Here is a 15,471-nt window from a genome sequence, read left to right as displayed (position 1 = left end):
CCATTGCGGGCGCCACGAGATGTGAGATGTTAACTGCCTCGCGTGGTATACAGGAGGTCGTGAATTCGATCTCGACCCCCACGTCTGTATATTCGGAGTGTGCGTGTCTCTCTCTCTCTCCGTGGTCTCCTGGATTTTCTCCAGGCTCTCCGGGTTTTCCCTTCACATTTAGAATCAACATCAGGCGTTTTAGAGTATTCGGCTGCTATATATTTCCACGTGATGAGCCACTTCGTCGAGCTATCATCTGTGACGGCTAGGTCGCTTCTGAGACAGAGCGATATAGCTCAGTGGGCCATACCTGGTAAAATAAAATATTGATAGTTTAGTAGTAGGTTTTTACCCTTTAAACTGGTACAAAACTGACACCTTTATACAAGGCATCATGTTTGCAATATCCGCAACACAAGCAGTCAAAATGCAAACAAAAAGAAAGAAACAACTCTGATAATGGTAATTACCATTATCAGAGTTGTTTCTTTTTGTATAAAGGTGTCAATTTTGTACCAGTTTAAAGGGTAAAAACCTACTACTGTATTTTGCCACTGGTAAAGGAGGTCTCATAGTGTAAATTGATAGTTTAGTTTACTGATGTCAGGGTTTCCACAACTACAATCCTTGCTACCCCCCCCCCCCAACACGCGTTTAGTAATTTAACTTCTCCCCGTTCAAACGAACTCGTTCCACGCCGCACGCGCCCGATGATTGTTAAGTGCGTCCCGCGTGACGCGCAAAACAACTGACGCTGTAAGTGGCACGCGGAACACGTGTACACACATACAAGTGTAACACGTGTACGCACATACACACACACGCGGAGCACGTACACACACACACGGAGCACGTACACACAGAAATACACGGGGAACACGCGTACACGCACACACATGTGGAACACGTGTACACACACGTGGAACGTGTACACACACGTGGAACATGTGTACACACACAAGTGGAACATGTGTACACACACACGTGGAACACGCGTACACACACACGTGGAACACACGTACACACACACACACGTGTAACACGTGTACACACACACGTGTAACACGTGTACACACACACGTGGAACATGTGTACACACACACGTGGAACATGTGTACACACACACGTGGAACACGCGTACACACACACACACACGTGTAACACGTGTACACACACGTCGAACACGCGTACACACACACACACGTGGAACACGCGTACACACACACGTGTAACACGTGTACACACACACACGTGTAACACGTGTACACACACACGTGGAACATGTGTACACACACACGTGGAACACGCGTACACACACACACACACGTGTAACACGTGTACACACACGTCGAACACGCGTACACACACACACGTGTAACACGTGTACACGCAGCATTAATTTGAATCTGCTCCATGAACGCAGAAACACTTGATGCCGACACAGGGTCCAGAGCTTTGCCTGCGCGTTGAACTAATCTTGCGGAATTGATACACGGCCAGAAGCAGGGACGTGTGGCTGATGCGATGTGTCAAAAAAACAAAAAAACGACTTGGAGGGACAGATATGGGTGGGAGGTGCATTGTCTGTCTGTTTCGTTGTTTTGTTACCAAGGCGCGGAGCGTTTCATGTCGCCACAGCCGCCCGCATTGAGCGATGTCTGTTTTCATTAAGCGGAGTGCTTTGTCACAGGCGTCAGGGCCGAGAGGACATTGCACAGGCAGGACGGAATCCAGCATCTACTACCACCACCACCACCGTGCGTGCTGCTACAGGATCATACCCAGGTGTACTGTTGCGTGCTATTCATTACAACGAAGATCCCCCGTATAGCCTTTACTAGACTGTTGGGGCAAGTGATGTTAGGCCGACACGGCACACGAGGGGGTGGTTGGCCAGCAACCACGCTGGGACGCCTTTGTCTCCCTGGTGGCGATGTTTACACACCGCTACACCAGGTACTCATTGTGGGGCTGAGTCGACCTAGGGGAGGCCCCAGGACCGGTTCATAAAATAGTCACAGGTGTTGTTCGTGAGCGGGGACTCGAACCCGGGTCGCTGGGTTGGTAGCGCAGCGCGCTAAGCGCTACACTACCGCACACACACACACACGCGCACGCAATTATAACGCATGAAACGAAACTCTAATTGGCCAAACTTCCTCAAGCGCACACCCGTCCTGAACAAGAAGCTGCTGAGTTCTGAGTAATAAGGAGCACAAACACACGCGCACAACAGTGACGGAGGATGACCGCTGTGCTGTTACGTTTAGTTTGTGCATTGTGGAAGTGCCCCTAGTATTACAGTGAGCGTGTGTGAGTGCGTGTGTGTGTGTGTGAGTGCGTGTGTGTGTGAGTGTGTGAGTGCGTGAGTGCGTGTGTGAGTGTGTGAGTGCGTGCGTGTGTGAGTGTGTGCGTGTGTGAGAGCGTGTGTGTGTGAGTGCGTGTGTGTGTGAGTGCGTGCGTGAGTGAGTGTGTGAGTGCGTGAGTGAGTGTGTGCGTGTGTGAGTGCGTGCGTGTGAGTGCGTGTGTGAGTGCGTGTGTGAGTGTGTGAGTGAGTGTGTGTGTGAGTGCGTGTGTGTGTGAGTGCGTGCGTGAGTGCGTGTGTAAGTGCGTGCGTGAGTGTGTGTGTGAGTGCGTGAGTGCGTGCGTGAGTGTGTGAGTGCGTGTGTGAGTGCGTGAGTGCGTGTGTGAGTGCGTGTAAGTGTGTGTGCGTGAGTGCGTGAGTCCGTGTGTGAGTGTACAGGAGCGGTGGTGTCGCCGTTAGCGCTACGAACAGTGACGATTATCTGAATCGGTCCTGGCCCTCCCCTAGGTCGATTCAGCCTCAAATTAGTAGCTAATGCGATGTGTAAACATCGCCACTGGGGAGACAAAGGCGGTCGGGCGTGGTGCTGGCCACCCAGCCCCTCGTGGCCTTCATAGGTGCACGCTAACAGCACTTGCCCCTACAGTATGTTAAGGCTATACGGAGGATCTTTGTCTTTGTGTATATGTGGACTCAGCCTCAAATCAGTACCTGGTGCGATAGTAACATGTCCACTGGGGAGACAAAGGCGGCCGGGCGTGGTGTGTGTATATAAATGCTGTATGTTGAACTTCTTTCGCACAGTACGTAGCCAACCGTGCTACTAGGAGGTGCTGGTGGGTGGTGCTGACCACCCACCCCCTCGTGTGTCGTTCCGGCCTTCATAGGGGCTCGCTCATAGCACTTGTTTTATTTTTATTATTTTATTATTTCCATTCTACGTGACTTAACCGAAAGAACCAAGAAGATGAATCCCTGCAGTCACGAAAGCTTTAAATCGAAAAAAAAAGTCTGTCAAGGCTATACGGCGGCAGGGGTCTTGGGAGTGCCCTGGTATTACAGGGAGCATGTGAGTACATGTGCTTGCATGTGTATGTATGTATGTAGGTTATCACGTGTGCGTTCATGTACGTGTGTGTATGACCCTAAACGCGTGACAATTATACCACAAATGTTCCACATGAAAAGGCGCCGCTCGCTGGAACTCTTAATGCTGCCCTGATAGCAATCAATAGCTGCCATTCCTCAGCTGTACCCATCCCCTCGCCGCCAGTGATGAATTGTGAAACTTAATGGTGGCTGAGCAAAATTCTTTGGGGTCATAGTTGATGTATGGGGGCTGCCACGCGTTGGCTTTTTTCACATTCGCCGAATGCCACGGACAAGATTCATCGCTTCTTAGCCGTACACCGCGCCCGTAGCATACGTACCTAGGGTTCATGTACTCGGACAGGTCGAGATAACGCCCAGCCATCACTTACAGAGGTAAAAAAACCACACACACACACACACAACGCGTAAATAAAAAAAAGTTGACCGTTTTAATTGTGCTTTTAAATATTAAAGTCATTCTTGGGCAGGTAAGCCTCGCTCTGCCTGTGATCGAATCACTGTCGGATCTGCGGAGCTGAGCAGGTTTGACCCTGCACAGAGCCGGGATGCGTTACCACGGTGTAAGCAACGCACGCGCTCCAGGCGCCGTGAAGCAGTGCAGCAAAGTGCAGCGACATCCAATGTTGTCCCACACTCTCGCTCATCATCTAAAGCGACCTATAATAAATGTTTAATTTGACCAGGTAAGGCCCACCGAGCCAAACAGCTCTTTTTCAGAAGCCACCTGGCCACAAATGATAGCTCGACGAAGTGGCTCATCACCACGTGGACATTTATAGCAGCCAAATACTCCAAAGATGCACGCTGATTGTGCGCACGTTCGTGTGGAGGGGAAAAAACGGAAGGATCCAGGGAAAACATGCAGGCTCCATATATACAATGCGTCGGAATCACGACGTCCTGTATACCAGGCGAGGCCGTTAACATCTTGCCACCGTGTCGACCTGCATGCGCTGACCAGCGTGAAGTATGGAAAACGGCCCGTGGGGCACATTGTGAGTCTGTGAGTCTATGTGAGTTTCTGTGTGAGTCTGTGGGTCTCTGTGAGTTTCTGCGAGTCTCTGTGTGAGTCTGTGTGTCTCTGTAAGTCTCTGTGTGAGTCTGTGAGTCTCTGCGTGAGTCTGTGAGTCTTTGTGGGTCTCTGTGTGAGTCTGTGGATCTCTGTGTGAGTCTCTGCGAGTCTCTGTGTGAGTCTCTGTGAGTCTCTGTGTGAGTCTCTGTGTGAACCTCTGTGAGTCTCTGTGTGAGTATGTGGGTCTCTGTGTGAGTCTGTAAGTCTCTGTGAGTCTCTGTGTGAGTCTGTGAGTCTCTGTGAGTCTTTGTGGGTCTCTGTGTGAGTCTGTGGGTCTCTCTGTGAGTCTCTGCGAGTCTCTGTGTGAGTCTGTGGGTCTCTGTGTGAGTCTGTGGGTCTCTATGTGAGTCTGTGGGTCTCTGTGTGAGTCTGTGGAGCTCTGTGTGTGAGGCGGTGTGGATCTCTGGGTGAATCTGTGTGTCTCTATCTGTGGGACCTTTTTCCATTATCAAGATGACGAAAACAAATAAGAATAGGCTTTACCCTATCTGGCAATAAAACTCGAGATGTGAACATGCATTAACCGTGCGCACTTGTGACAAAACATGCAAACAAATATGCTCTGATAATAATATTTGCTTTGTCTTTGACACTGATTGGCCTACTCCAGACAGCCTTCTTTATGACCTTGTCTCACCAGTGTTAGGCCAGAGAACGCCAAGAGGTGAACACAGCAGCAAGGCAATGCAACTATCAACGCATTGATAGCTCGGGCTGAGCGCGTTACACTTGAATTGAGCAAGGGTTTAATGTAGATTATGGAGGGGGGGTGGGGTGGGGGGTAAGTAAGTGGGGTGTGGGGATGTGAGGGGAGGGGTTAAGGGAGGGGTGTGGGGGGAGATGAAGGGGAAGGGGGTGAAGAGGGATGTGGAGGAAAGAGGTGAGATATGGGGGGGGGGGGGGGATAGGGGGGGATAGGGGGGGAATGGAGGGGGGATATGGAGGGGGGGGAATGGAGGGGGGACAATGGAGGGGGGATATGGAGGGGGGGGGGGATATGGAGGGGGGATATGGAAGGGGGGATGGAGGGGGGGGAATGGAGGGGAGGATATGGAGGGGGGAATATGGGGGGGGGGGGATATGGAGGGGGGGGATATGGGGGGGGGGATAGGGGGTGGGGGCTGCTCGAGCCCGGGATCATTAATGCGGCTCGACAGGGCTGGAGCCGTGCGAGAGAGAGAGAGCGAGCGAGAGAGAGCGAGCGAGCGAGAGAGCCCCGGGGGCTCGGGCGCGCACTGTACGGGCGCATCCATCAGCCCCGGAGGCGTCTCGCGAGCAATTCCCAGCCACGTCGATGAGACGGAGCGAGCCGACGACGACAACGCACGCCCATTGCGTCAGTTCGCCGCGTTCGTTTCTTGTCGAGTGCGAGTGTGCACGTGCGTGTGCGTGTGTCGTGTGTGTGTCGTGTGTCGTGTGTGTGTTGGTATCAAGGACGTAATTATAATTGATATTTGGGGGGGGGACACATTGCCCCCCATTATTCAAATATGCTCAAAATGTCCCCCCCCCCCCCCAATATATTGCTAAAAAAATGATGTCTGATTATATGATAATCCCTAATCTCTGCCATGACATACAATGAAATAAGAAATGGTAAAAAAAGTAAAAAACAGCAATGTAATATATTCTTGTAAAACATTTAAAAAAAGTTAATCCCGTGTGTTAGTGAATTTTTTAATATTTTAGGCAGGAAATGAGTTTTCAAATTTAGATATTTTTCTGGATTGCTACCCCCAGACGCCCTGGAAGATTTGGTCCCCCCCAACGTTGACTCCATGGCTACGGCCTTGGTTGGTATGGATGTGTTTGCATGTGTGTGTGTGTGTTTGCATGTGTTGTATGTGTGTGTTTGTATACACGTGCGTGTGTGAGTGTGTGTGTGGTAGGAGCGGCGGTGTCGCCGTTAGCGCCACGCTGCGCTATGAACCCGGCGACCCGTGTTCAATTCCCTGCTCACGGCCAACACCAGTGGCGATTATATGAATCGGTCCTGGCCCTCCCCTAGGTCGACTCAGCCTCAAATGAGTACCCGGTGCGGTGTGTACACATCATCACTAGGGAGACAAAGGCGGCCTGGCGTTGTGTTGGCCACCCACCCGCTCATGCGCCGTGCCGGCCTTCATCGGTGCTCGCTAACAGCACTTGCCCTAACAGCCTGTTACAGGCACAGGGTCCTGGACATGTTTGCATACGCAAGAATAAAACGCTGTATTTGACACACGCGAACTTGAAACGGGTAACAAAACTAACTCGGCCTGTACGCATTATGCACAGAACATCAGCAGTCCATGAAGAAGTGTATTGCAGTGGTCCAATCTCTTGTATGGGGGTTCACCGTCGAGTAAAAGTGGAGCACCCGTGACCGAATGACAGGCGGCAGTGAGACAGAGGGCAATGACTGCAGACTGGTTTTGTCAATATGAGGACTAATCAGCAGTCACCGTTACTCACTTCTGCAAAGCCCGCCTCTGTAAACAATATTTATAAAAAAAAAATGTTTTTAAATGTTACGATGGAGGTCTCTCGACATTGACATTAGTACCTCCGATTAGCACGGTCGGCTACGTACGGTGCAAACGAAGTTCAACACACATACGTACACTAATTCACAACAGTGTGAACGTGTAATGATTTTGATGCTTGCAATGAACTCGCGGATTGTACGGTGAAGTTTGCATGAGTTATCTTGCAATGCAATACTACAACACGTGGGTTATCGGCTTATTTTTTTTTCCCCATGAACATCTCGTATTTGCAAAGAGAGAGTGAGTGAGTCAGATGGAAATACAACATTCGAATCCAAGTCTCGCACGGCATGCAATTTGCAGCGAACAAACGGCTGGACCGGGTACGAACGGACGCACGGACGCTGAAGAATGTTGATCTTCTCGCGTTGAAAGGATGATGCACTGAAAAACAGAGGCAACACAAAGACAAATATCCCCCCCCTCCGTGTAGCCTTAACAGACTGTTGGGGCAAGTGCTTTTAGCGAGCACCTATGAAGGCCGGCACGGCACACGAGGGGGTGGGTGGCCGGAAACCACGCCCGACCGCCTTTGTCTCCCCATTGCCGATGTTTACTACACACCGCATCAGGTACTCATTTGAGGCTGAGTCGACCTATGGGAGGCCCAGGACCTGTTCAGACAATCGTCACCGGTGTCGGCCGTGAGCGGGAATCGAACTCGGGCCGCCGGGTTCGTAGCGCACCGTAGCGCTAGCCGCTACACCACCGCTCCCCACAACACGCGCGCACACACACAGACACACACAGACACTCACACACGCGCACACAAGCATCTTCCACGGTTGTGGTGCCCAAGGGCGTCCAGGCAAGATGAGACACGCAGACACTCACTCCCGCGACTGCACGTTCATGCACACACAGCAGCGCAGCACCGTGCACGTGAATCCGTGCCGACTGATTGCCACGACACAAAGTGGCGCTTGCGTGCGTGCGCGCTCGCTCGCGTTGTCTGCGTTGCCCTCGGGAGAGCTGCACTACGAACCTGACGAGCAAGAGTTCGACTCCCGCGCACGGCCACCGACACCAGTAGCGATTATTTGAACCGGTCGTGGGTCTCCCTCTAGGTCGACTCGGCCTCAAATGCGGTGTGGTGCTAGCACCATCCACCACTGGGGAGACAAAGGCGGTGGGGCGTGGTGCTGGACATCCACCCACTCGTTTGTCGTGCCGGCCTCCATAGGTGCTCGGTCATAACACTTGCCCCAACAGTCTGATGAGGCTATACGGGGGCGATCAACAGACTCTGTAAATCCACTGCTGGATGAACGCCCTTCCCATGCCGTGTCGTTAGGGTCGCGAGGGTTGGTTTTTTACCCATGCCGTAGCTTCACCATCACGCCAGTCGATTGTGGGACGAAGAGGGATGGCGTAGAATCGGTAAAGTTATTCGAGTCTACATAATTCGACCTTCTTTGCCAGTACCAAAATATAATAATAGGGGTTTTCCCCTTTTTTTCTGGCAACAAAACTGAAACCTTTTTACAAGGATTCACGTCTGCATTAACCACAATACCTGCAGTCAACATGCAAAGAAAAAACACACTATGATAATATATGCATTGTCCTTGAAACTGATTGGTCCACACCAAGGACAGTTTTCTTTTGAGCCTCTTTTGAGCCCAATTGGTGCTCGACCAGAAGACGCCAAAAGGCGCACAGCTCAAAGACAATGCACTATCAAAGTAATGAGGGCTCGGGGTGAATATCTACATCATTGGACCTCCTTTGCCAGTACCAAAATATAATAATAGGGTCTTTTCCCCTTTATTTCTGGCAACAAAAACGGAAATCTTTTTACAAGGATTCATGTCTGCATTCACCACAATACTTGCAGTCAAAATGCAAAGAAAAAACACACTATGATAATATATTCATTGTCCTTGAAACTGATTGGTCCACACCAGGGACGGCTTTCTTTTGAGCCTCGACCCAATTGGTGCTCGACCAGAGGATGCCACTGACGTTCGCCGTGGCCGGGGATCGAACCGGCTCCGTGGCGTGGTGTGCATACGCCCCAGCGCCGTCGCTTGCTATCGGCGTTAGCGTCAAGATTCGAATAGGAGGCTCATGATTTGGTTCACTGGAAATATTCGGCGGGGATTACAAGTTCGTGTTAAGCGATGAGCACTGGACTACACGCAGATTGCCAGTTTGAAGTCTCTGGCTTTTCCCTAAAGGTGAAACCAATCAACCTCCAGGCCATAGCTTTTGAAAGGTTTAAAATCAAAATGTTCGCCGTTGGCTTCCGATGCACAGTCAATTGCGCGTCCAGTTTCCACCGTCTATCCCTTACAGAACTTCATTAGACTCCACATAATACAACTCGCGAATTATGTGAGCATGCGCGTTGGTTAAAGTTGTCCCCTTATATTTCCTTTTACCCATTTCCTCCGTACGTATCCCTCCGATGTTGCTATTCAGTTGCGAACTAGCTGGGTAACTGGCTCAACCGGATTATCCGTGTAACAATTAAGCAACCGAATGGAAAGAGATCCGAAGCGTGCGAGTTCAAATCCCGTGGTTGGAAGTCAAACTCATCATCCCACACACACCATCATCATCATCCCTCTGCGGTCAATTAAAAACGAATACCACTCTCTGTGGGACTCCATCTGCGGCTGGCCTGCGCATCGACCAACCGCAATGGGAATGTGGGATTTCAATCGCCGGGCACTGGCTTGTTTGAGCTGGTGGTAGACATTCGTATTGGACACAGAGAGGCGCCTGTAGACACACGCGGAGCGAACAAACTCAATGTTTTAGATTTGAAGCTTTCGTGACTGCAAGGATTCATATTCTTGGTTCTTTCGGTATTTTTTTTTTACCTACGTGACTTTACCGAAAAAACCTAAGAATATGAATATCAATGTCTTACTTAGCAACGGGTTAAAATAGCGACACGCGGGCGCTTAAGGGAGACACCGACGCGCTCGTCGATTGTCGGCATCGTAGGACTCGTGCGAGAGACGGCGATGGCCTTTGGCAAAGGAGGTGGCCTTCATCCAGCAGTGGATTTACCGTTGGCCGACGGTCGTAATTCGACACGCTGGAAAGCAACGCCTTTGAATGGATGCCTCGGATTTTATTGTTCGTTCGCAACGATAGCTTGACAGGTTACAAGAAACGCATTGGCAATTTAAAATATAAAGTCCCCATACGGTGCACTGCGTCTGAAAGTGTGGCGTTTTAAACCCATGGCACAGGACCGTAGTCAACACCGCCCTCTGCTGGCAAGAACCATCAGCAGCAGTTCGCGTACCGATCTGACCGCGCTCCCGCAAGACCAACACGTTACACAACCACCGCCGTTCGCAACGAAACGGCGATGACGTCAACACGGCGCTTGTGCCAGGCAAGGTGCACTTCGAGGTCACGTGAAGTGTCGAAGGCCCGCTGGCAGGAGGTCACGGAACAGACCCAGGTGCCGTGGGTTGACTGACCGAGACGGCTGGCGGATGCACCAACTGTGCTCGCGACTGTCAACTCTCTGCGTTTTATCCGCCCGGCGCTCCGCTCGTTGTTGTGAGCGTCGCTCCTCCGCCCTCCGTTGTTGCTGGAGGGCGGCTGTCTCCAACTGCCCAGTAGCAGCGTCCTTCACGAGCCTCCTCCAGAGGCCGATCCGGGCACTGCTGGTACCGGTCAGCGGCAAGTCCCATCAGCTCAACATCCTTCTGTGACCGCATCAGTCCGTCTCTTCTCTATCCCGTGCTATGCCGGTTTATCGCGATCTATCCGGCCCAACAGAAACCGCTCGGACATGCGGCTGTGACACGGGCATTGAGTGTCACGCACCTTTGCCGTGGCTCTTTAAACCCCATGCATCGGTGCGTCCACAAGTGTTTTTTTCTTTCAAAAGCAGGTTTCCCTCGCTTTATGCGGGGTCGGGTTTGTGCAATTTCGCGTATATGCGGCTCATCTAGCTCTACACAACATTCGCTCTATGATGCGCTCTCAATTCAGCCACATGCGGTCGTATGTGGGACGTGTGTACTGTGTGCTACTTGACAGGCAGCGGTCTCCTCGTGCGGTTTCGCTTTGTGCGCCCTTTTTTAAACATATTCCTGCAGAGGGAGCTGGTAGGAACGTTGGGTTGCTCGGTCAATGGCCACGGTCAACGGCGGCGTGGTGTATTCCGCAAATATGGCCGACTGTGAGGGCGGGCACAAGCCGGCGTTAGTAGGTTAAACGTTGAGTTTTATAAGGACACCACGGGGTGACCAACCCCTCTCCACCCAGCCCCACCCCTCCCATTTTTGGATGCACGACGGACGGACGGAATAATCCCGTGGGCTGGTGTAATCAGGAGTTTCCTACCAGTATAACTCATCCACGACTACCACTACCACCGCACACAGCGAAGGAGGAAACATTTACTTTTGTTTCAGATTTTGCAAACACTGGCGACTAAAACTTATCGCTCTTTTATATTTTCGAATCCCTTAAGATGTAGTTTATTGGACCATTTGTACTACACTCGCACGCCTCTTCCTTAATGATCCCTTGGAAAACGATTGCCTCAATGGGCTGTCACCTACGGCCGACTGAAATCACTCCCAAACAAAACCCCAGACGTGCCCCATCTCCCTCAAGACTTCAGATGCCCAGCGGAGTGGAACTTGGCTAGCGCACGGCTGGGAGACCAGTGTCCAACTCTCTTCCGACGTTGTAGTTTGTGGGGCTACGAGGTGGGCAGGTGAAGACACCTCATGCATGTCACTCCCTCGTATGCCTGGGGTTTTCTCCGGGTGTCCCACCTATCTCCTACATGAAACCAAACATTTAAAATGGAATTGACCGAACATTAAAAAATGTAGGACCCTCCTGAGACACCAACGTAGCTTACCTTGGTTAAATAATTGTGAGTCGAAAGGTAATTTATCTCGTCTCTTGGTTTTCTTTGTTCCCCGTGTGAAAGCAGTGCGTCAGTTTCTCATCAAACGTAATGTGAACTGAACATCTCCGGTCCGAGCAGGTTTACACTCCGCTAAAGGAATTCCAGACAATTCCTTTGCAACTCCTGCCTAAGGCAAAGTGGCAACCAGTGCCTACACTCGTTTAAATCAACTCCACTTCGCTGGTGATCTTCACGAATGTTCCACGGGCCAGAGTAGCAGTGCCAATGTTGTGTTTGTCTTCCAAAACCAAGTCAACAATGGTAGGGAGCAGATGGTCTCAGACTGGTCACTAATGATTGCACAATTTGGCCGTAAACGTAGATTTGGTTTTGCATTTGATTTGGATAGATTCCAGCTCAGGGAATGATTTTTTTTTTAAGTTTAACTTGTCAAGTGGTAACCTCATAGTAGAGATCGTGAAAGTGTGAACTCCCCCTGCTGTGTAAAAAATAAACTAAGGGCACTGAAAAATATCACGTCCGTGCCCCAACACACGTGGCACGCTGTTCCGCGAGAAATCGACACGGATCATCATCTAATGGAACAACGCTGCGAGCACAACTGGCATAGACAATGGGGGATTTAGTGTTCTTCTTTACAAAACAGTGGATTATATACAACCTAATAATTTAACAAGGTTTATTTTTTATTAATCAACAATGGTGCAACGCTGGCGATTCGTTAACGCTTTCATGGTGGCGATAACTACACGATTTGCCTGTCCTGCATTGAGACTTTGGTGCACACAACCTATGCATATGAAGACCATGCTCAGAGCAAATCGTAAAGACTTTGGAACTCGCTAAATGAATGTAAACTCTTCAAGACAAAAATTACGTCTCGCTCAGGACTGGAATTAAACTAAACTGTCTTTATTTTAACCAGGTAAGGTCCCACTGAGCTGTCTAGCTCTTTTCAAAAGCGACCTGGCCACACACGACAGCTCAACGAAGTGGCTTATCATATGGAAACTTATCGCAGCCAAATATTCAAAACGCATGTCTCTAAATGTGGATGGGAAAAACCGGAGGACCCGGGAAAAAAATCCCCGCGACCACTGGGAAAGGCACATGCAAACTCCTAATATACAGCACGCGTCAGGGTCGGAATCGAACCCACGCTATCAAACATACCAGGTAACAAGAGTTAACATCTCATCGCGGTGCTCTTACCACCTCGTGTTCCACAATTTTCCCCACTTGACCTCATCGAAAATGTGTCCCCTTCCTGCGCAATGGAATGCTGTGCAAGTCTTATATAGTTCCTTACATCACTCTAGAGATGCGGTCACATTGATGCGTTTTTGTTCACACAAATTCAAAATGAAATGACGCTCATTATCTTCGAAAATGTGGTGCAACTCATAGTTTTACCACCAAACATAGGCGGCAAACGACAGATTAAATATCCAATCTGGGTCTCAAGGACTAAATAGGAGCATTCATCTGGGACTCCACTCCTTGGCAAACGCAGTCAACGCAACAAAAACACTCCCAAGCACACAGGAAAGAAACGCAACGACCGTATTTACAAATATACAAACTATATTACAACTTACACGGGGGGTGGGGTTGTCTCTTTTGATAGAAGGCCGTACGTGTACCCATCGGCCAGAAACAACGCGTTACACACAACCAGGTGAAGACCGTCTCGCCTGAAGCCATTGACTTGGCAGAGTTAAGGGAAACATCTGGGCAGTTCCAGTAGAGATTAGTTTTGGTAGTGCACCTCTCCCTCTAGTGACACGTCCAAGTTTTCACTTTACACGGAGGACGTTATCGCAGCCATTATTACGAGTAAAAATTTTTTGCGCGAGGCTACAATGATCTCGCCAAATCCGTGTCGTTCAGACCCCTCCACAAGCCAAACAAATACAATTCGTCGCACGCGTTTAACGCGTCAATTAAAATGTTCAGCCCACCAGTAAGTTGAAGAATAATTCTCAGTTGTAAACTAATTGTTGAACTTAGATACGAATTGCTTGATTCGGTTGAGAATATTTCAACTTATAGGCGAGCTGAAACGACTGGCACATATTCTTAGGTTTTTACTTTTATTAATTTTAATGTTTTACCTACGTGACTTTACCGAAAAAACCTAAGAATATGAATCCTTGCAGTCACTAAAGCTTCAAATCTAGAACGATTGGAACATTAAACAATTTGTACACGCGACAATTCTATTTATTTGGCTGTTACGTGACGGAGGGTCTTAGCCATACATTTGGCCAGATCATTAGCCTAATCCCAAAAAACACTTATGAATCAAATTAGTTTTCAGTTTCTTTGCGATTATACAACTCACGTTTGCTCATTTGGGGCCACAATTTCCTGGAGGTTTGAGGCGAGACTTTCTCCGGCAGCATCTTTCCAAACATTCAATCGCAACGAGTACTGCACTTTCAGCAACTTCACAGTTTTCCCCAACGTTGAGGTTTACACGCGAAACGGGAGTACCCCGTAAAAAAATCAATCAACCTCGTATAACAAATCCCAGAGCGATCGATCGGCTTACGTTCAGTTTGGTAGCGTGTGCAATTCAAAATATAAGCAATGCAGGCCACTAGGTTGTAATGGATCTATATCTACTTTCATAATATAGGAGCCAGTTTTTTAAAAAATCCAGGCCAAAAAATACTTGTCACAGTGACCCTCATTTTTAAAGACCCTGAACTTACGTAGGATATGTACTCATGGGTTTGTGTAAAATCACATCGTTATATATAAGCAGAATACAAATATTTTCTAACATGTAAAAAATGTTGGTCATATTTTTTAATACTGTCCTCAAAATCTGCTAATAGGTGTCCTTTGTACCCAATTTGGATCAGCTGAAATGACTTAAATTACACTCGGATGTCTCGCAATTGCCGAAATCATTCATGTATCGGTACCCACCAGCAAACATGAGCACAATAAACACCTGCTATGTACACCTTCCTTCATCCATGACACTCCATACAGGGGCAGTCAGATTCGAGAACTTAAATTAACTCGTACTTTAATTAAAAATAGTGGGGAGGGATTTCAATAATAATGTATTTCATATTATAGGATTAACACGCAAGAGGAAAGGGCTTCAAAATAAGCCAAGCATTAGTTTGTTACATTTTTTAGAAACTCGCTCTCAAAACTTTAAACCAACCATAAAACCCATTTCAGTTTCATACTGTGTTCATAAAATGTTGCGAATTTTTTGTACAAGCTACAAATATGTAAAAAAAAAAGTTAAGTGCTAACGATTTGGTTATTTTTAGTCAGTTTAAAATACAGATTACGTACGTATAAACCTCTAGCGAGTAGTTGTGAGCACAGACATCGCGACACCCAGGGAGTGGAGCCAGGTGTTGCTGGGAAATCCAGAAACGCAAGTGTTCCCGTATCAAACTTATACCGTATCCTCTGGAAAAGCACATTTTTTACCCTGTATTTTTAATCAAAAGCTGCGTGTGTAAACATTAGAATAACTGTATTCTATAAGTAAGTTTGGAATGTGTCTCAACTTCTCGGAGTATCTTCTAATCCAGAGAATACAGTAACACGTCTCGGTACAAGATCAAAACTC

This window comes from Lampetra fluviatilis, chromosome 22 (assembly GCF_964198595.1).
Source record: "Lampetra fluviatilis chromosome 22, kcLamFluv1.1, whole genome shotgun sequence".
In the NCBI taxonomy this organism is placed as follows: domain Eukaryota; kingdom Metazoa; phylum Chordata; class Hyperoartia; order Petromyzontiformes; family Petromyzontidae; genus Lampetra; species Lampetra fluviatilis.
Note: the sequence above shows the minus strand (reverse complement) of the source record.